This window comes from Aptenodytes patagonicus, chromosome 3 (genome assembly GCF_965638725.1).
Source record: "Aptenodytes patagonicus chromosome 3, bAptPat1.pri.cur, whole genome shotgun sequence".
In the NCBI taxonomy this organism is placed as follows: Eukaryota; Metazoa; Chordata; class Aves; order Sphenisciformes; family Spheniscidae; genus Aptenodytes; species Aptenodytes patagonicus.
Window position 1 is genome coordinate 15,801,746 of NC_134951.1, and position 22,685 is coordinate 15,824,430.

Sequence of the window (22,685 nt, forward strand, 5' to 3'; positions counted from 1 at the left end):
TACTTATCATCTGTACTAGCAACAATCATTTCACTTCAGCTATGTAGGTAGCCATAAAGAAACACTATGTACCCAGGCTGCAATGTAGTTTTCAGGCTGGCAATTTTGTGGTGTGCTAACTGCCTCTGATTAAGGGGTGCCAACAGAGCTGAATATTTACCTTTTGGTAGGCACTAGGAATTTCTAGGGTTAAAATGGACTAGATCTTACAGAAATTTTAAAGAGAAATGTTACATGACCAAAAGTGAAAAAAACCCCTCGTTTACAAATATAGTAATTTATTCTTTTTACAAATTTAAATAACCATAATTAACCCCTCATTGCTTTTAATGTCACTGATATCTCCTCCATTATGGATAAGTGCCTATATTTCAAGCTAAGTAGCTGAACAGCTTGAGGTAGATTAAATTCATACTTTCTTGGTTTTTAACTCCAAGACAAACAGATAGCTTTTAAATACTGAAAGCAAAGTAATGCAGTGGCCTCTGGGAGCTTGTTTCAGTGTTTTCTGTCCTTTTTTGGAAATATTTTCACCCCACACCCTACAGCAGTCCTGTAAGATTCCAAGAATTTGGGGGTCAAATAAAAAAATCCATTGAAGACAACAGAGAAATGCTTGTCTATACTCCCATCACCAAGTGAAGAGGAGATCTGAAGACTGGGCAAGCTGAGGGCCAGGACCCTCCTCATGTTCTCTGTCCACAGTGTTGCTTGCAGCCCAGACATAACTCAGGCTTTGTGGGCAAAGTGAATGCTGGAGCCCAGAAACATGATATCGATGATGTCTGAGTATTTCTTTGCTAAATCCATATCAGAAAACAGCACACAGAGTTTCCAAGTGCAGGGTTTGTGTTAATGCAGCTAATCTCCCCACTCTTCTGTAAAACCATGCGGTCCTGTTCAAGCTGCCTATTGGGAAAGGCTGTTGGCTAACACTAATCATGATCAGGCATAAGGTGGGAGGGAGTTTGTTCGCCCAAGCCAAAACCCAGCCATTTTTTGATCAGGCTATTCAGCGATAAGGAAAATCGCATACCAGTCCTTAGCCCTGTGTCTGGCCTTTTTCTTTACTAGTGTAGATGCAGTCCAAGCCCCTGAACATCCTTTGTAATATAGTCTGAGGAAGCCTTTTAATGTGAACTTGGATGTTTACAATGTGGATATTAGGAGAGTTTTGCTGTTGAGGGAAGACTTGGACTCCAGTTTAACAGATGGCATATCCCACTGAATTCAGCAGGTGGTTGAACAAACCTGTGGAGAAGTAAAAAGGAAATGAATTAATGAGAACTTGAATGTAACTTGCACAGGAAAGGTTTGATCCAGCTAGATGCACAAGACATTTTAAAACTACTGAACTGCAGTATAACAGCAAATGTCGGTTTGTGTGCCTGTACAGATATATATACACTTGAAATATATATATGCACATATATATTTAACATAGTAAGTAAGATCAGCATTATTAGAAAGCATTCAGTGTGTTGGTCTATATATTTTAAATTATAATATTTTGTCTAAATACAGAACTTAGCATTTTACCAAATAAAAATTCCTTTCTTCTAGGGGTACCCTGTCATGGTTTATAATGTGAGAAATTAACATAACTGTGAAGTTGATTACAACTGCTGCATCCAATCTTCTGGAATACTTGCTGTTTCTCTCTAGCCATCTGTTATTGTATCACAGTTATTTAATTTTGTAAAACAATAGTATTTTTAATTTAGGTATAAATCAATTCATGTGTACTTGTTTGGAAAAGAAGACCTACAGGCACCTTGAAAGACAGTCAATGGATACATTTTTTTGGTTGAGAATGTAATGGCCATGACCTTTATGTACATTAAAACTATAAAGCAACTGAAACAACAGTTATTAGGGCTAATATCAAAATGCATCTAGAAAAAGTCTATTTAGCAATTTTGGATTCCAAAATAGATGTAGATTGAATGAATTCTTGCAATAATTAAAAAAAAAAAAAAAGGCTTTGACTATTATATCTTAAAGGATACAGATTTTATTAGTGGCAAAGAAATGTACTTAAGCTGAGAGGACAGACCCTGATGTTGCCTTGTTCGTTAACATAGTTGTAGCCATAGTATGTTAGCAGATATTTCTGCATGTTCTTTGTGAATGATTCATAATAAAATTCTATAGAAACATCTGACAATGATATGCAGATAAATAAAAAAGTCCAGCAACTGTACACTTGGAATGCATTTACTCAAAGAAATAACTATTTTATAATCACCTGTTATACAAATTGAAAGCAGATGTTATATCTGTTATATTGTTCATAGTAATTACAGTAATAGTCCATATTTGACAATTTGTCCTATTAGTAAAAAAGATGGGAAAGTCACCTGAATAGCTAGCTAAATTATTGCTATAAGATGGAGTGGCAAGGTTAAAATTTGATGTTTCTATTTAAGGTGTGTTGCTTATCATGAAGGACTGATAATGAATTGTTTTGGTACCAAAACCACATTTCTTCTTTTCCTTCAGTCTCTTTTAAGCTGCATTGTCAGCCTGCTGCAATTGCAAACTTGCAGTCCCGCTTCCAAGGCAGTAGCAACAACAGAGCTTGGACATTTGGCTTCTTTAAGCAACTCTTACCAAGTGCCAGTTTTGCCTGTGTCAAGCTATGACCATAATAAGCAGGACATAATCTGATCTCTTAACTAGTTTATCAACACTTTCGAGTGGGATGATTTTTTCACACAAATGAGTTATGAACATGCAAAGTGCCTGCAAGGTTGTTAAAACTGATAGTAAATGTTACGTGCAATGAGCATTGGTCTCCTGCTAAAATGGATTTAGAAAAGATCAACAATGAAGGACTGGGAAAAGGACTTAAGAATACAATTATAATCTTCAAAAATATGAAAAAGCTTCTTTCAAAAGAGATAGTGAAAATAGTTCTTTATATCTACCAAAGGTAGACATGTATATCAATAAAAATATTTAATAAAAAACTAATAAGCCTAAATTAATTCAAAATATACTTAATATAGATTAGGAAATGATAGTTAAGCACATTACCTAGGGAGACTGTAATTAACAACATTAGACCTTATTTAAAACAGTCATATTCAGGTAATAACACACAATAGCATTCAGTCAGACCTGGTCTAGACCCATTTGGTTATGCCTCTGAGCAATGATCTAGACCAAATAATGTCCTGAAGACACTTCCAAGCCTATGTTTCTATGACTGCATTATGTAGTTCATTGTTTCTGTTCTGAAAAATGACAGCTTGTGTATAAACTGTGAAGAGTACTGGAACTTCTATTAATATTTCCTGAAGGAAACTTTTGGAGATAGAAATATTAGCTAAAGCTCTGTCTGCTACTTTTATAAGACTGAAACAAAAGGTATATTCAGAGAAGGTGATTCTGAGCACTGTTAATTATCTGTGTTGGTGGCTCTCACTTTAGCAAAATTCAGTATTGCACTGAGACTATTTTTTTCCTCTTCAGAATTGGTTCTTCTCGTGCTAACAGGGTTTTGGTCTTTTTACTTGTTTTTTTCTTCTTGTTTCTAGTAAGCCTCAAATTACTTTTTCCTTAGCATTGCTATTCAATATTACTGATTGCATTTTTAGATGAAATAAAGAATTCTAAGCATTTGCTTTTCATATAGCTCCATAATATGATGTATTGAATGTTTTATGCTTTTACATACAAAAAATAATGATAGAACTAGTTATGTTATTGGCAATATAAAAAGAAAAAAATTGTTAATCATTCTAGAAAGGAAGGTGATTTTCTTTTGATCTGGGTAACACTAATTATTTCTGCCTGAGATACATTCAAGGCAGCTGTGTAGGAGTTGAATTGTTTAGACTTCACTGTTTGTCTTTTTTTTTTCTCTTCTACTTCTTATGGGATTTTTGTTTGGTTTTTTGTTTGTTTTTCAATCAGCTGCATAGAACATAGCTATAAGCTTCTGGCCATCATTTAAAGATACACAAACATATGATGAAATGAAAATATGCACAACCTACTTTAGCATAGTGGAAGAAATAGTGTGTGCAGAACTAGTTCATGAATAAGTTTAATAGATCTAGAGGGCTCTCTGAAATACAACAAAATTGGTTTTAAAAATGTGATCAATGAGGAAAAGCAAAAAATGTCTGGATTTCTCTGTTCAGTTATAAGAAAAATCAGAACCACTATCTCTGCAAAACCATAGTTCAGCTTTTTAAAGAAGTATCATTAGTATCTGAATTAGTAACAGCTTGACTGATCCAAGGGAACATGAGCTTTTTGCAGGATATGCCAGTGTGCCATAGCATTATAATCTTGAGTCCTTAGCTCAGCAAATGGAATGCTAAAATGTTTTGCATCATTATGGCTTCATCTAATATTTCTGTCACCCTACTGCTGCATTTTAGCAGTGCAGTGCTGTGCAGAGATAACTAGTCATAAGTAACTGAGCTTTAGTACTGAAAACAGTGATGCTGAATTGAGCTTCATTTTCCCCTTCTTGCTAGTCCTTTATGTTGCATCAGCACAGCATATACATCAGGAAGACACATCTGACCCTCAGGCCAACAGGCAGAGTGAGAAAAATGCACTCTGTTCAAGGCTAGTCCCTCCAGTCCAAAATAAAGTGTACAAAGAAATAGATGCCCATTTAAGTCACTTTTTATGGAATGAAGTTGAGGGTATCAAATCAATGAGGTATATTGTGAGAGTGTGCAAGGGCATTTGAAGATGCAGAGCCTGTTAGGGTAGGGTAGGAAGGTGTTACAAAGTACAGAAAGAGCTGGAGCTGGTGCAGTCTTGTCTGTGATGTCTGTTGGTAAATGTTCTCCTCAGCATGAGCCGAGCATGTAGGCAGGAAACCAGAACCTGGGACTGATCTCTGAATTTAACCAGCAAGTGTAGAGAGGAACATTGAGAATGAATATATCAGCCCTACCTACTGCTTCTGTGATTAGCTCAAGAATTTCTACATATGTCTGAATTATGTAAAAAAAAAAATCAGCCACTTATTTTGTCACTGAAGAATTCTGCTTTTCCAAACCTGGTGTGTTAGGCCTATGTATAGATTTGAAGGACGCATATGGATTTGCAAGAAAATAAGAATTGTTCGAGTTCTGATACCTGTTTTTCCCTATCCTTGGGGAACCAAGATGGATCCTTTTGGAAACTTTAAGAAAAGAGAAACACACCTTCACACTCAAATTCAAAGACCAGTGGTAGAATCATAGAATATCTCAAGTTGGAAAGGACTTATAAGGATCATCGAGTCCAACTCCCTGCTCCTCACAGAACTACCTAAAACTAAACCATATGGCTAAAAGTGTTGTCCAGACACTCCTTGAACTCTGACAGACTTAGTGCCGTGTCCACTTCCCCAGGGAGCCTGTTCCAGTGACCGACCACCCTCTCAGTGAAGAACCTTTTCCTAATGTGCAGTCTGAACTTCCCCTGATGCAGCTTCATTCCATTTCCTCGTGTCCTATCGCCGGTCACCAGAGAGAGGAGATCAGCACCTCCCCCTCTGCTGTCCCCCTTGAGGAAGGTGTAGACTGCGATGAGGTCACCCCTCAGCCTTCTCTTCTCCAAGCTGAACAATCCAAATGACCTCAGCCACTCCTCGTAAGTCTTGCCCTCGAATGGTATGGGAAGTCCTGCTTCAAATCCCTGCTCTTTTTCCTGGAATATCTAATGGCAAAAACTTCTGATCTGCTGTAAGCACAAACCCACAGTTTTCCTTAAGCAAAGTAATTATACCTCATCCATAAATCGTTTGCACCTTAATAGGGTCAGCAATAGGATTGAATTTTAAAATATGTTCTCCTCTATTTCATATTGTAATATTCCCAAATATGGGACTTTATAATGTATTTTTTAACTGGGGGGGGGGAAAAATCTTAGATTTGATTAAGTCCATCTCTCAAGGAATGAAAAGTAAGTGACAATTAATGATAACTTGTCACTGATAAATCTAACATAAAAGTATTCAAAACTGGATCCAAAATAAATAAACTTCATATTGTCTATTTTTCTAAGAAAATCAAGTATTCATTCCATAAAATTGTTGAGTCCTGAAATTATTGTTTCCAGCCATAGGTTTTCCTGTTTATTATTAAATTAGCTTTAATGAAAAAAATTATATGCAGTTTTAGAAGCATCTGTCTCAATTTTTAAACTTAATTTATGCTACTCTGTTTAAATTAGGGACTGTATATTTTTCTGAACATACTCATTAGATACCCCCCATCCTTTCAACTATTTTATTGTCAGCGTTCTTTTTTTTTTTTAATGTTTTTGTTTGGATTGCAGTATTGAAGATAATGTTGTCTGTTTTCCTCAGCAACCTCTGAATTCCAAAACAAACCTGGACCCCGAGCTATCTCTGTTTACATAACTTCCTTGATCATGGTATCTAAACACAGCCCAATTTTGACTGCAATTATCCTCCTAACACCTTGCCATGTATAAGAAAGGAACTGTATCTTCTTAAGTATTTGTAATAATTTGTTATGGTCAGTGTTTTAGAAATAATTATTTTAAAATTTTAAATAGCAGTATCTACCTAGAAAAGTATTAATCTATGTCTTGTCTACTATAGATACCCAGCACAGTTATTCAAGACACAGAAGTCAGCTTGTGGTTCTGTATAAATGGAATAGATGCAATCACCCCTGTGAAACACTGCTGTCCACATTTTACTGATTGGGAAGAGCTATAAACAGAAGCTAAGTAAATAGGAATAGATCACAGAAGAATCCTGCTATGAAACAAAGTCGCTTGTCTTAACCTTAGGCTATGGATTTAAGCATGAGATTTACTTGTCTCTAACCAGTACCTCTATGCTGCTGGCTGTTTTTTCTGAAATTGATGGAAATCTATGTTCACAGCAACTTATATGCATAAGTTATATCTGCAGAAATACTTCTTATGCAAAAAAAAAGCAAGATAAAGATTGTCATAATATAGGGGTTAATAACCTACAGAAATAATCAAGGGATAAATTTATTTGCTTTTGCACATATGTAAAATGATAATAAGTTCAAGAAGTTTCCTATCAATCAATATACAATGATATTCTCTTCTAATAAATTACATATCTTTTCATTTCCCCATTTTTCTCATATTTAATTTTATCCAGCTTTCTAGGTTAAATAGTTAACTCACGTCTCAGAGGACAATCAAACCTCTGTTTCACATTAATTTTGAAGAATCACTTACAACTGCAACAACAAACACAGATATAACACAGGATCTATTCACAGATGCACATAAAGAAATTTGATAGCAGGAGTGGATTCATGCACACCAGAGTGGTTAGGCAGTATGAATCAGTGGCAAGTTACATAGCTTTAGTGACTCCAACAGTATTAGGATTCAAGTTAAAAAGGATTCAAAGGGCTATTTTTCGCAAGTGCTTTCTACAGGTAATTCTATAATATTTGGACATCTGTCCTGGTTTCGGCAGGGATAGAGTTAATTTCCTTCCTAGTAACTGGTACAGTGTTTTGGATTTAGGATGAGAACAAAGTTGATAACGCACCGATGTTTTAGTTGTTGCTAGGTAATGCTTACACTAGCCAAGGACTTTTCAGCTTCCCATGCTCTACCGACTGAGAAGGCTGGAGGTGCACAAGAAGCTGGGAGGGGGCACAGCCAAACTGGCCAAAGGGACATTCCATACTATGTGATGTCATGCTCAGTACATAAACTGGGGAAAGCTGGCCGGGGGGGCCGCTGCTCGGGGACTGGCTGGGCATCGGTCGGCAGGTGGTGAGCAATTGTACTGTGCATCACTTGCTTTGTGTATTGTTATTATTATCATAATATTATTATTATTATTATCATTTTATTTCAATTATTAAACTGTTTTTATCTCAACCCACGAGTTTTTCTCACTTGTGCTCTTCCAATTCTCTCCCCCATCCCACCGGGTGGGGGGGAGTGAGCGAGCGGCTGCGTGGTGCTTAGTTGCCAACTGAAATTAAACCACGACAGTCCTTCTTGGCGCCCAACGTGGGGCACGAAGGGTTTGAGATAATAACAGATTAACCAGAGTGTATTAAGGAACTTATATCTGTTAATAGTTGTGGGTCACAATGTTGGTTTCTCTGTTCTCGATATTGATTTGTATAATCTGCATCGCGCTCTTTTTCCTGCTGTACATGTTAAAGATTGGTGTTGGGTTTTGCAGTTTGCTGTGGTCTGCAGTGAATAGTAATGTCTCGCTTGTGAGGTTTGTTTTTAGAACATTGACCTTGGAGTTAGTGTGGTATGTAAGTTTCGCAATGAAGCCGTTACTGTACCATGGATACCATTTCGTGGAGACAACTAGCAATTGCAGTGACTTTTCTGAGAGTTTTTTACGGAGGAAATACAGAATGGCAGGGTCACTACCTTCTTCTATAATGTTTCCTCCTTCATTACAGTAACTTTTCAGTATCTTGAACATCCTTGGGCAGTTAAGATACTTCTATTAATACTTCTTGGGAATATTGTTTCGGTTTTGTCTAAAGTTGGTAAGCAATTTAAGAATATCATCCAGAGATCTGCCCCAAGGCTGAATAATTATGAGTGGCAGGGTGTGTGGGACAAGATGGGCAAGTACCTAGGCCAATGGGCACCCCCAGTGTTTTGGAACTTCACCCCTGAGCAAGTGCGGAATCCTGAAAAGTTAGTAGAATATTTGGACAAAGTATGCTGTCACCCTGGCAACTCCAGAGAGATGCAGCTCATTGCAACATGCTGGGGCCTGGCCCATGCCTACCGAGCCCTGTTCAACACCATTCAGTACCCTCAAAGGGAAGGGAAGGTCTCTGGCTCTGACAGTAAAATGACACACGCTGCGGCCACTCAGACCCGGGCAACGCGCCCTGCGGCCACTCCGACCCCAGCGACATGCACTGCAGCCACTCAGACCCCGGCAACAGGCCCTGCAGCCACTCAGACCCCGGTGACATGTTTTGCGGCTACTCAGACTCCAGCGACAGGCCCTGCGGCCACTCAGACCCCAGCAACAGGCCCTGTGGCTGAACCAAAGAACCAGCCTGTGCCGGTATCAGTCGCCCCTGTACACAAGAAGAAATTTTGGAAACGGAAGTCGGCTCGTTTAGTAAGGGAGGAAGAAGCTTCTTCTAAAAGGGAACCGGAGGAAGAACTGTACGCCTACCCTGGAGAAGGGCCATCACGAGAACGGGAGGAGGAGAGCCGGCCGCAGATTGGGGAGGAGGAAGAGGAAGAACTCATAAACGAGGCAGTGACCACCCGATCTCTATCCCTGAGTGAGCTGTGAGATATACGAAAAGATTTCAGCCGTCGTCCAGGTGAGCACATTGTCACCTGGCTGCTCCGATGCTGGGATAATGGGGCCAGTAGCCTGGAATTAGAGGGTAGGGAAGCCAAGCAGCTGGGATCCCTTTCTAGGGAAGGGGGCATTGATAAAGCAATTGGAAAAGGGACACGAATCCTCAGCCTTTGGAGGCGACTCTTGTCAAGCGTGAAGGAAAGGTATCCCTTTAAGGAAGATGTCATATGTCACCCAAGCAAGTGGGCCACCATGAAGAAGGGTATCCAGTTTCTGAGAGAATTAGCTGTGCTGGAGGTGATTTATGATGACCTGAACAATGAACAACTATCCAAAGATCCAGACGAATTCAAGTGCACACGACCCATGTGGCGGAAGTTTATAAGGAGCTCACCATCATCATACGCCAATTCATTGGCAGTGATGACCTGGAAAGATGGAGAGGAACAAACAGTGGATGAATTGGCTAGTCAACTCCGGCAATACGAGGAAAGTCTTTCTTCCTCCCTTGTCTCGGCTGTGGAGAAACTGTCCGAAAAACTGTCCCGGGAGATCCAGCAACTCAGAGAGGATAGGTCCTACTCCTCACCTGTACGGACCAGAATCTCGGCTATTAGAAGCAAGCGTTCTTTTGCTCAAGAGAGAGAATATAAAGGGTACACACCATGGGGCACACTATGGTTTTATCTGCGTGACCACGGAGAGGACATGAGGAAGTGGGATGGAAAACCTACTGCAGCCCTAGGGGCACGGGTACGCAAATTGCAAGGGAAAACAATCACAAAAGGGGGTTCTTCCAGGAAAATTGCTGCTCCAGTTTCCAGCGGGCAGTTCCCCAGACAGAGTAGAAGGGCTGATCTTACTCCTGATCTTAATGAAGAAACTTCTGACTTGTACGTACAAGAAATGAGAAATGAGTACTGTGATGAGGATTAGAGGGGCCCTGCCTCCAGCCAGGGGGAGGAAAGGGACAACTGGGTTGTCCACACCGGACTGTGTGGATTTGGTGGCCTGGCACATCAGACCCACAGAAGTATAAGGCTCTAGTGGACACCGGTGCACAGTGTACCCTAATGCCATCAAGATATATAGGGGCAGAACCCATCTGTATTTCTGGGGTGACAGGGGGATCCCAGCAGCTAACTGTATTGGAAGCCAAAGTGAGTTTAACTGGGAATGGGTGGCAGAAGCCCCCCATTGTGACTGGCCCAGAGGCTGCGTGCATCCTTGGCATAGACTACCTCAGGAGAGGGTATTTCAAGGACCCAAAAGGGTACCGGTGGGCTTTTGGTATAGCTGCCTTGGAGATGGAGGAAATTAAACAGCTGTCCACCTTGCCTGGTCTCCTGGAGGACCCCTCTGTTGTGGGGTTGCTGAAGGTCGAAGACCAACAAGTGCCAATCGCTACCACCACAGTGCACCGGCAGCAATATCGCACCAACCAAGACTCCCTGATTCCCATTCATGAGCTGATTCGTCGACTGGAGAGCCAAGGAGTGATCAGCAAGACTCGCTCACCCTTTAACAGTCCCATATGGCCAGTACAAAAGTCTAATGGAGAGTGGAGACTGACAGTAGACTATTGTGGCCTGAACGAAGTCACGCCACCGCTGAGTGCTGCTGTGCCAGACATGCTAGAACTTCAGTACGAACTGGAGTCAAAGGCAGCCAAGTGGTATGCCACAGTTGATATTGCTAATGCGTTTTTCTCAATCCCTTTGGCAGCAGAGTGCAGGCCACAGTTTGCTTTCACTTGGAGGGGTGTTCAGTACACCTGGAACCGACTGCCCTAGGGGTGGAAACACAGCCCCACCATTTGCCATGGACTGATCCAGACTGCACTAGAACAGGGTGGAGCTCCAGAACACCTGCAATACATTGATGACATCATTGTGTGGGGCAACACAGCAGGAGAAGTTTTTGAAAAAGGGAAGGAAATAGTCCAAATCCTGCTGAAGGCTGGTTTTGCCATAAAACAAAGTAAGGTCAAGGGACCTGCACAGGAGATCCAGTTTTTAGGAATAAAATGGCAAGATGGACGTCGTCAGATCCCAATGGATGTGATCAACAAAACAACAGCCATGTCTCCACCAACTAGCAAAAAGGAAACACAAGCTTTCTTAGGCATCGTGGGTTTTTGGAGAATGCATATTCCAAATTACAGTCTGATTGTAAACCCTCTCTACCAAGTGACGCAGAAGAAGAACGATTTCAAATGGGGCCCTGAGCAACGACAAGCTTTTGAACAAATTAAACGGGAGATAGTTCACGCAGTAGCCCTGGGGCCAGTCCGGGCAGGGCAAGAGGTAAAAAATGTGCTCTCCACCGCAGCCGGGGAGAATGGCCCTACCTGGAGCCTCTGGCAGAAAGCACCAGGGGAGACTCAAGGTCGACCCCTAGGGTTTTGGAGTCGGGGATACAGAGGATCCGAGGCCCGCTGTACTCCAACAGAAAGAGAGATATTAGCAGCATATGAAGGGGTTCGAGCTGCTTCAGAAGTGATCGGCACTGAAGCACAGCTCCTCCTGGCACCCCGACTGCCGGTGCTGGGCTGGATGTTCAGAGGGAGGGTCCCCTGTACACATCATGCAACTGATGCTACATGGAGTAAGTGGGTCGCACTGATCACACAACGGGTTCGAATAGGAAACCCCAGTCGCCCAGGAATCCTGGAAGTGATCATGGATTGGCCAGAAGGCAAAGATTTTGGAATCTCACCAGAGGAGGAGGTGACACGTGCTGAAGAGGCCCCAATGTGTAATGAACTACCAGAAAATGAGAAGCAATATGCCCTGTTCACTGATGGGTCCTGTCGTCTTGTGGGAAAGCATCGGAGGTGGAAAGCTGCTGTATGGAGTCCTATGCGACAAGTTGTAGGAACTGCTGAAGGAGAAGGTGAATCGAGCCAATTTGCAGAAGTAAAGGCCATCCAGCTGGCTTTAGACATTGCTGACCGAGAAAAGTGGCCAGTGCTCTATCTCTATACTGACTCATGGATGGTGGCAAATGCCCTGTGGGGGTGGTTGCAGCAATGGAAGCAGAGCAACTGGCAGCGCAGAGGCAAACCCATCTGGGCTGCCGCATTGTGGCAAGACATTGCTGCCCGGGTGGAGAACCTGGTTGTAAAAGTCCATCACGTAGATGCTCACGTACCCAAGAGTCGGGCCACTGAAGAACATCAAAACAACCAGCAGGTGGATCAGGCTGCTAAGATTGAAGTGGCTCAGGTGGATCTGGACTGGCAACATAAGGGTGAATTATTTCTAGCTCGGTGGGACCATGACACCTCAGGTCACCAAGGAAGAGATGCAACATACAGATGGGCTCGTGATCGAGGGGTGGACTTGACCATGGACACTATTGCGCAGGTTATCCATGAATGCGAAACATGCGCTGCAATCAAGCAAGTCAAGTGGTTAAAGCCTCTCTGGTATGGAGGATGATGGTTGAAATATAACTATGGGGAGGCCTGGCAGATCGATTATATCACACTGCCACAAACCCGCCAAGGCAAGCACCACGTGCTTACAATGGTGGAGGCAACCACCGGGTGGCTGGAAACATATCCCGTGCCCCATGCCACTGCCCGCAACACTGTCCTGGGCCTTGAAAAGCAAGTCCTGTGGCGACATGGCACCCCAGAAAGAATTGAGTCAGACAACGGGACTCATTTCCGAAACAACCTCATAGACACCTGGGCCAAAGAGCACGGCATTGAGTGGGTGTATCACATCCCCTATCATGCACCAGCCTCTGGGATAATTGAACGATACAATGGACTGTGAAAGACTACACTGAGAGCAATGGGTGGCGGGATGTTCAAACATTGGGATACGCATTTAGCAAAGGCCACCTGGTTAGTCAACATGAGGGGATCTGCCAATGGAGCTGGCCCTGCCCAGTCAGAACTTTTACGTACTGTAGATGGGAATAATGTCCCTGTAGTGCACATAAAAATTATGCTGGGGAAGACAGTCTGGGTTATTCCTGCCTCGGGCAAAGGCAGACCCATCCGTGGGATTGCTTTTGCTCAAGGACCTGGGTGCACTTGGTGGATAATGCGGGAGGATGGGGAAGTCCGATGTGTACCTCAAGGGGATTTGATTTTGGGTGAGAATAGCCCATGATCTGAATTATGTGATGTTAAGTACTAATTATAGTTATAATAATTATACTAATAATACACAGATATACTAATCATACTAATAATATTATATGCCATACTAATGTTATTACAATAAGAATCACCCAGACTAATGAAGAATAGCTTCAGTGAAACCAAGCAAAGCACAGTGATGATGGTACCAGAACTGACTTCAACATGAAACAATCCAACAGCACATACCATCTCCATTTTTCCTGCCCTGAAAGATTATTATGACAGATGGAGCCCGAAGTCATGGACTAAATGAACTCACCGAATATTTTAGAGGGATGGCCCACAGACGAAGGGAATAATATCTCTGTGTGTGTGTGTATATATATATATATATATATATATAAAGGGGGTGGTGATTAATGAAAATGTACTGGAAAATATGAGACTTGAGCATGACGCAGATGGTATAGAATAAGGGGTGGATATTGTCCTGGTTTCGGTAGGGATAGAGTTAATTTCCTTCCTAGTAGCTGGTACAGTGTTTTGGATTTAGGATGAGAACAAAGTTGATAACACACCGATGTTTTAGTTGTTGCTAGGTAATGCTTACACTAGCCAAGGACTTTTCAGCTTCCCATGCTCTACCGACTGAGAAGGCTGGAGGTGCACAAGAAGCTGGGAGGGGGCACAGCCAAACTGGCCAAAGGGGCATTCCATACCATGTGACGTCATGCTCAGTACATAAACTGGGGAAAGCTGGCCGGGGGGGCCGCTGCTCGGGGACTGGCTGGGCATCGGTCGGCGGGTGGTGAGCAATTGTACTGTGCATCACTTGCTTTGTGTGTTATTATTATTATCATATTATTATTATTATCATTTTATTTCAATTATTAAACTGTTTTTATCTCAACCCACGAGTTTTTCTCACTTGTGCTCTTCCAATTCTCTCCCCCATCCCACCGGGTGGGGGGGAGTGAGCGAGCGGCTGCGTGGTGCTTAGTTGCCGACTGAAATTAAACCACGACAACATCCCTGAGGTATGGTAAGCAACTGATCTGCTCTAAAATTTATAACTAAAATACTTAACATAGGGCTTTAAAACTTGAGACTCTCACTAGCCTTTTTGCTTTCTCTCACCTTCATTTTCAGTTCCCTCTCTCCTCTACTGACATTTTTGTATTTTGATCATCATCAACAATATTCTTAGACATGACTATGTACATCTTATCTCATCTTTCTTAATTGCTGTGGAGTAGGTGGAGATACAGAAAAAACTGACTGCCATTGTAATGACAAGAGTCAGTCTGGTTGCAGAAGTTTAGTAGAGAAGTTTCAGCTACATTTCTAGAAATTTAGCCACACATCTCATAATTTTAAATAAATTTTGAACTTTCTGCTATTTCACCCTAACTGGATTTCCTATCTTTATTCTTTTTTGTTGCATTTTATTCCATATTTTTTCTACCTCATCTCTTATTTATTTCTTAACTAAAATGTAGAATAGCAATGTCACACTGCACATTTCAGGTGTCAGGTGAAAAATAACAAAAGGCATAACCACATGTCATGGTTTAATCCCAGTCAGCAACTAAGCACCACAGAGCCGCTCACACACTCCTTCCCCTCCTCGTGGGAGAGAGAATCAGAAGTGTAAAAGTGAGAAAACTCACGGATCGAGATAAAAACAGTTTAATAATTGAAAAATAAAATAAAATAAAATAATAATAAATTGTAAGGAAAAGTAAAATAACATGGAGAGAGAAATAAAACCCAAGAAAGACAAGTGATGCAAATGAAAACAATTGCTCACCACCAACTGACCGATGCCTAGCCAGTCCCCGAGCAGTGCCCCCCCTGCCAACCTCCCCCCTACTTCTATTGCTGAACGTGACGTCATATGGTATGGAATATCCCTTTGGTCAGTTGGGGTCAGCTGTCCCAACTGCGTCCCCTCCCAACTGCTTGTGCACCCCCAGCCTACTCACTGGTGGGGTGATGTAAGAAGCAGAAAAGGCCTTGACTCTGTGTCAGCACTGCTCAGCAGTAACGAAAACATTCCTGTGTTATCAACACTGTTTCCAGCACAAATCCAAAACATAGCCTTGTACTAGCTACTATGAAGAAAATTAACTCTACCCCAGCCAAAACCAGCACACTATAAAAGAACAAATGAATTTGCAGATGACAACTCCCTAAAATCTTTAAGACATTGAACTTAATTATTAGCACATATGTTAGATTTTAAAACCTTTTTATAGATCTTGGGTATGAGATAAAAACGAATGTTATCTTCTGAAACAATCTTTGTATCCAGTCTGAGAATTTATCTACACAGGGTCACTGATGTTGCACACTAGACACTTTACCCAAGTTACATAGAATCATAGAATCATTTAGGCTGGGAAAGACCTTTAAGATCATTGAGTCCAACTGTTGACCTAACACTGCCAAGTCCACCACTAAACCATGTCCCTAAGCACCACATCTACACATCTTTTAAATACCTCCAGGGATGGTAAATCAACCACCTCCCAGGGCAGCCTATTCCAACCCTTTCAGTGAAGAAATTTTTCCTAATACCCAATCTAAACCTCCCCTGGCACAACTTGAGAGTGTTTCCTCTTGTCCTATCACTTATTACTTGGGAGAAAAGACTGACACCCACCTCGCTACAACCTCCTTTCAGGTAGTTGTGGAGACCAATAAGGTCTCCCATGAGCTTCCTTTTCTCCAGACTAAACAACCCCAGTTCCGTCAGCCGCTCCTCAGAAGACTTGTTCTCTAGACCCTTCACGTCTAAAGTCCTTAAACAGCTAGTGAAATGATACAGCATTTTCAGAGGATAACGGTTCTCACACTAAAAAAAACCTACCCAGAATAGGTGGGATGTATCATCCATTGGTATAAGTGGAGATCTTTCTGGTGGGACTAGAACAACTTTCACAAAGCACTTACCTTTCAGATGGCTCAATATAGATCTGAATGACTCTCAGTACCATGAAGTTCTTCTGCAACTCTTTACTAACAGCACCACTTAAGCATATTCAGATTTAATTTATATCACATAGAACTTTTATCATCTCCCTGTTTTCCTAGATTATTTCTGAATAATTTGCTCATCTTAGGTTCCAGATAAAATCATCCTTGCAGGATCCTTGAAAATAGATAACTTCCATTGTGAGAACCAATCATTTCCTACTCCTTGACTCCTGTATTTTGACTATTTCTTAATTTGTGATTTCTCATTCCCTAAGCATTTTCTTTAAGAGTTTTCTTTATGCATCTTATACAATGCTGTTTTCTGAATCAGAGTATTTTGTACTATATGTAGTTCTTTGGTTAAATACTCATTCATTTTTTCAAATTATTCTAATACCCTGCAAGATATAATATTGTAGTGTAAAAAATGTATTGACTTTCCCTGTATTTACCTATGTGTTGACTAATAGATTTCCACTTACCGCTTCCACAGATTCTCATGGTTTATGTGTCATAACTATCACCTGGTAATTTCTGGACCATTGGTGGAGCTCTTTTTAAAAACTGGTGCCACTCTTGCAAAAATGTGTTCCTTTAATTCTAGGTAGATTGGATGGACAGATTACATACTAATTAATTTTTCAGCAATTTCATATCTGAGTTCCTTTAGAACTTGTGGAAGATTACCATCTAGTCCTGATTTTTTATTATTCCTTTTTTTTTTTTTTTAAGAACATTTTGTACTGATACTGAAATTTCCTCAGACTTTTCCTAGGAATCCTCTCTAACAGAGAGCAACTCTAGTGAAGGAACCTCCCTGAAGACATTTGTCATGGGAACATGGGTGCAAAAAAAAATCTTAAATAATTTTGCTTTTCTACAATATATTTATAGATCTTTTATGCTGATTTTAAACTTTGTTATAGTCTAGTAATTTTGCATCTGTTTTCTGAGCAACATTTTCCATTCCTCTTCACTTTTTGCTTCTAATAGGACCTATTGTTGCACATTATCAAAAACTGCATGTGCAATTTAGTGTTGAACCTTGTAATTTCTGCCCATTAAACTAATTGGAATAACAGTGATAAATTTTGTGGTATGTCTAGGAAGGAACCTTTTCCAGAATTATAATTAATTCAGCAGAATAAGGATTTCTTATCTAGCACAGCTGACTTTACATATTGGAAAGCAACTGAAGTAGAATCTGATATTAGCATTACACCTTGAAAACACATTTTAATTCTTGCATCTTATCCTTTTTGATCTTAGGGAAACTGTGCATAAATATTGTGGTACAAGACAAGATAATAACAGTCAAAGCCACCTGTTTGGAAGATGAACTCCAGACTTTCTTCAGACTGTGATCTGATCTTTCTTATTCTGTGGATTGTAAATATTTCTGCTGTGCAGTTATGTTTACAAGATCACAACAAGTCAATTCTGCAACTACTACTCATTACAAAATTGCAAAGAACAAATAACAGAATGTAGGCTTTGACTATAAATGGATTTGGAAGCTATATTAAAATCACCTAGTTGGATTTCTTATTTTGATGTCACTGTTCTTTCACAGGACTGTATAGGAAGTTGTGTTCTGACAATATTGGATAGAAAGCTTTTGAAATTACTCATAAATTTTTGAATGCAGATGCTTTAGCAGCTGTAGCATTAAGTTAGTAGAATTTAGTAAACTTTTTCAAAACAATCCTTTATCATTACTTAAATGTCAGTCTGGTATATTTCTTGATAAAACCTTGAGAATCACATTTACAAAATGAAATAGTATTACTAATTCCTCAAGATATTAAAATATCAATGTCACATAGGACAGGCCAAATTTTTCCTGTTCTCCCAGTGTGCACCATTTTGGGAATATTATACCAATGTTAAAAGAATGGAAGCTACTACAAATTCATTCATATGTTCAGAGAGCTAAGAGCAATGCCAAAAGGGTTGGTATCTCATATTCTACAGTTTATCAACAGTGTTACTGGTATCTGGATTTTTATATGATCTACTACATCATTTCGGTCTGTCTTGATATATAACTTCATTTCTGTGTATGCGTTTGTGCATGTATAAACACACACAGAAGAGAATGCATATGCAAATTATATACTCCACTAGAATTCTGTATTTTCTCAAAGATGGCAGGGATTCATAATTATATAAATACATATTCTGCTTCTAATGGAGCAAGTCATAAAAGTCTGCATGAGTTTCCCAGGGTTATCATATTTTAAAGAATTATTAAGTGCTAACACTAGAATGGTGCTTTTTTTTATGTTGCACTGGATATGCAGAGATGGGGGGAAAAGAAGTAGGAGTTGCTCCAGGACAGTGTGAAAAAGAAAGCTCTAGGACTCACTAATGAATGTTATTTTTTATCTTTAAACCATTCTTATGTAAATTGTATGAAATGCTTGCCTGTGCATGAAAAGGATTTGTTTTTGTGGGGGAACATAATATCTACAAAACCACTGAAATAAATACTTCATATGTGAACACTATTGTGTTCAGTTCCTAACAACACAGAATCACTGAATTCTGCTTCTCTACACTCCTTTTAATATCAATGCAAAATATCTGTACAATTCACAGGCTTGCTGAGTGGTTACTCAGAAGATACTATAACTTCTAACCTAGTTTTCTTTTACTACTTGTACAACCACCACCTTGTACAACCTCATGTTGCAATAGGGCCAAATTTGGCCTGGTTGTTCATAGAGAGGATTTGCTGCACACGATATTTGACATGCTTTGGGAGCATTTTAAGTGCCACAGTTAAGCTATATATGATATGTCCTTACTGGAGTTTGCCAATGTACATGAGCTTTAACCAGTGTCAATTTCACCAGGATGTGTATCCAGATAGATCATTTTTCTGCTCTTTATTTGTATGAAACCATAGGAAAATTATGTTCTTTTCATGTTCAATATCCTCTATAAACTTCTGTGTTTAAAAAAAGATTTTAAAAAATTAATAAACATCCTTTCATCCACCATTAAAAAATATATGCATATTATTAATTTAAGTTTCAGTACCACTGAAGTTCCAAAAAAGATTTAAATTCTTCTGTAGGAAACCTAATAATAAATATGAAAACGTCAATATTAGAAAAGTTTGTAGTTTCAATACAATTCATGGAAGCACAGAAAACCATGATCATTTTAAAGGTCAGACATCAAGTAACAGCATTACCATAAATATTCATCTATTTATTAAAAAATATTTTAAAAGAGCACAATGTTCATGAACTAAGGGATGTATATGCAATCCCATAAAAAACCTGCGGAAGTTTCTGTTCAATCCATTTTTCTGCAGCTTGTAACTTTTTCACTGCCTGAATCTTCCACACTCACCCCTTCCAGGGTAATTTAAGGAAGACTTAAGTTTCTTACTGCCTCACCCCAATAGTTCAAACAAATCAGAATATAGAAAAAAAAAAAAAAAAAATCCTGAAAGAAATAATGCATAGCTAAGAAAAATGCAATTGTTTGTCATTTCTTATGTACTTTTTACATGAGGCCCAATAGTTAAAAAATAAAAAAAAAACAATAAGCTCTACTACCTGAAAGCATACACACACATTAAATAGATTTTCTCATCAACGAAGTGCCACTGTTGCAAAATTGATACTTGACCTCACTGACTTCATATCAAGGTCTGCAACCAAGCTCGTAACTTTCCCCATCTATAGAGTTTTTTGCTCTGTTTCCTCACTTTCAGTTTTGTAGTTTGGTGTTAATAGACTAATTGCATTTCAGCCATATTGTAGCTTAAATATCACAGACTGCATTGTTTCTTTGTTGGTGGCTACTTTTTTGTTTATTCATTTTTGTTTATTTGTTTTGGTTTGGTTTGGTTTTTGAGAGACAGTAAAATGGTCTTATTGTGACAGTAGCCTTAGGCAGAAAGAATAATTACTTTGGAATTTATCACATCATATCCTACATTTTATACATGTTCTGTAAAGCAGTGGTCCTCTGCATCAGAACTGGTACACAGTACACTGCCTATAAATCGCCCACTGCATGCATCAGAAGAGAGTTAAAGCTCAGTTATAACTGAAAGACCACAGAGCCACCCATACACTGGTACTCACATCATGGTCAACAGACCATGGATCAGCAGAGGCAACTGCCTCCCTTTCCTGTAGGCTTGGGACAATATACAGAAAATATACATATACACTGGAAGGGGAAGAGAGGGGAAGGGGAAGGGGAAGGGGAAGGGGAAGGGGAAGGGGAAGGGGAAGGGGGAAGAAAGGTGGCCATCAAGACCATGACAGAGGTTCAGGATCTCTTTCCCTAATTTATTTTCCATAACAAATTGAATAGAGCTTACAATGGGGGTGGCTGGTGTTAAAGAAAATGCCTCTTTGAAAGGAGAAAACAAACACGGGCAAGGTCATGAGGATCACACACAGCTCTGTGAAATGGGGTCACAAAAGATTGGTTGTTAAGCTTTTGGAAGGGAACCATAAATCATCATTAAGGAACTTGTATCTTTAATGAGCTATTCTTAAGAGAAAGAGTGAGTCTGAAAAACTATTGCAAGTGTAGGTAACTGAATAAAAAAAAGGTATGCGGAACACAAATGAGTGTCTTAGACCTACAGGGGCATACATAGACATGAAAAAGTCAGATTGTGAAAGCAGGTATAGTAAAACTGTATGAGACTTACTGACTAGGGAATCAGGACAGATGCAGCAAAATTAGTAGTGGGAGAAGACTGCTTTTGGGAAAGGAAAGCTACCTACTTCTATTTTTCCCTGAGAAAAGGGGGAAATTTACTGTTTGGAGAATAGTAAATACATGTATAAATTAAAAAAGTCTCGCCTATGTTTAATCCTACATTTTTCTCCAACCTCTTAAAAAGTGTTGTGTTGACTAGCACAAGTGTTTAGGTGACTTCACCACTGAGGAGAAAAAAGCCACAAACCAGCTGTACCTGCTTATGGGAAATAAAAACTGCAGACTTGTGCCTCCCTTCAGTCCTGTTCGAGTGGCACAGAGAAAAAAAGGTCTATCTTAACATGCTGTGCTGTGGAGTAATTGCAGTAGATAAGCAAAAAGAATGAAGCTGAAGGACCTCTCAGGAGATGAGAATAAATTATGTTGGTCATTTATTGTTGGTTACAATGACATTGATCTCTGTTGATGTGAAAGTGAAGGAAAAGCCAATGTTCAAATAAATGTTTTATAAATTGAATAGAGGCAAAACTGCCAAGGTTTTAATGACTTGATTTTTTTAAATTTATTTTTCTCAACTGTAGCTAGAGGAAAGTACTTACCTCTAAATAACTGAAATTAAACAATTGCTTAACCAATGTCTCATTATTAAGCAAATAATAACAAAAACTGGAGATATTTTCCCTTCATTTTCATTTGTTGCAGTTATAACACAAGGAAGATCCAAGCACACCTGATTGATTTCAAGAAAGACAACACTTTTCAAATGGTGCTACTTCATGAGACAGAAAAAAATACCATTTAAAATTAAGATAACATTGGGAACTGCATGTGGATCATTCACCTTGCCTGTTGTGTGCTTTTTAAGGTTATCTTTGTTCAGTTCTAACCACAGAACTCAGCAGTACAAAATGTTCTTACAGGTTAATTGCTTCAAAATGCATAGGAGTCTGGTTTCCATGGCTCTCCTACTCACAGTCCAGAAACTACAAAATGTGACAGTACTTGGAGTACTGTAAAAAAAAGATAATTTCAGTTAACCATGGCATATTGGAAAAGGTAGGCAGAAACTCACTCTTGACTAGCTTTTGTAGTCCTGAAAAAAACAAGTTTAGCTTGATCTTTTAATCGTGCTCTCATGATTGTCCGCATTTTCTTTTTACAATCATAAAATCAGAGAATAATTTGGGTCAAAAAGGACCTCAGGAGGTCTCTAGCTCAACCTTCTACTCAAAGCCTGGTCAGCTACGAGATCAGACCAGGCTGCTCAGGGCTTAACCTGGTCAGGTCTTGAAACCTTCAAGGCTGGAGACTGCACGACCTGTCTGGGCAAGATCATACTACAATAGATCCTTTAATAGTAGATCTCAGTAGACTTAAGTAGATCCTCTAAATCCTTTAGTAGGTCATCCTATTTCTATAGAAACATTTTTTATCTAGAACTAGCACAATCCAAACAACTACTATAGACCCTGGGATATTAGTATGTTTATTCCTCCTCTTTATCTAGTTAACACATGCCTGAAGACATCTGAAGCTTTTATTTTTCTTTACTGAAAGGGTAGGAAACCCTAGAACTAGCTGTAGAGTAAGCCCTTGCACATGGACACCTAACATAGTGCAGCT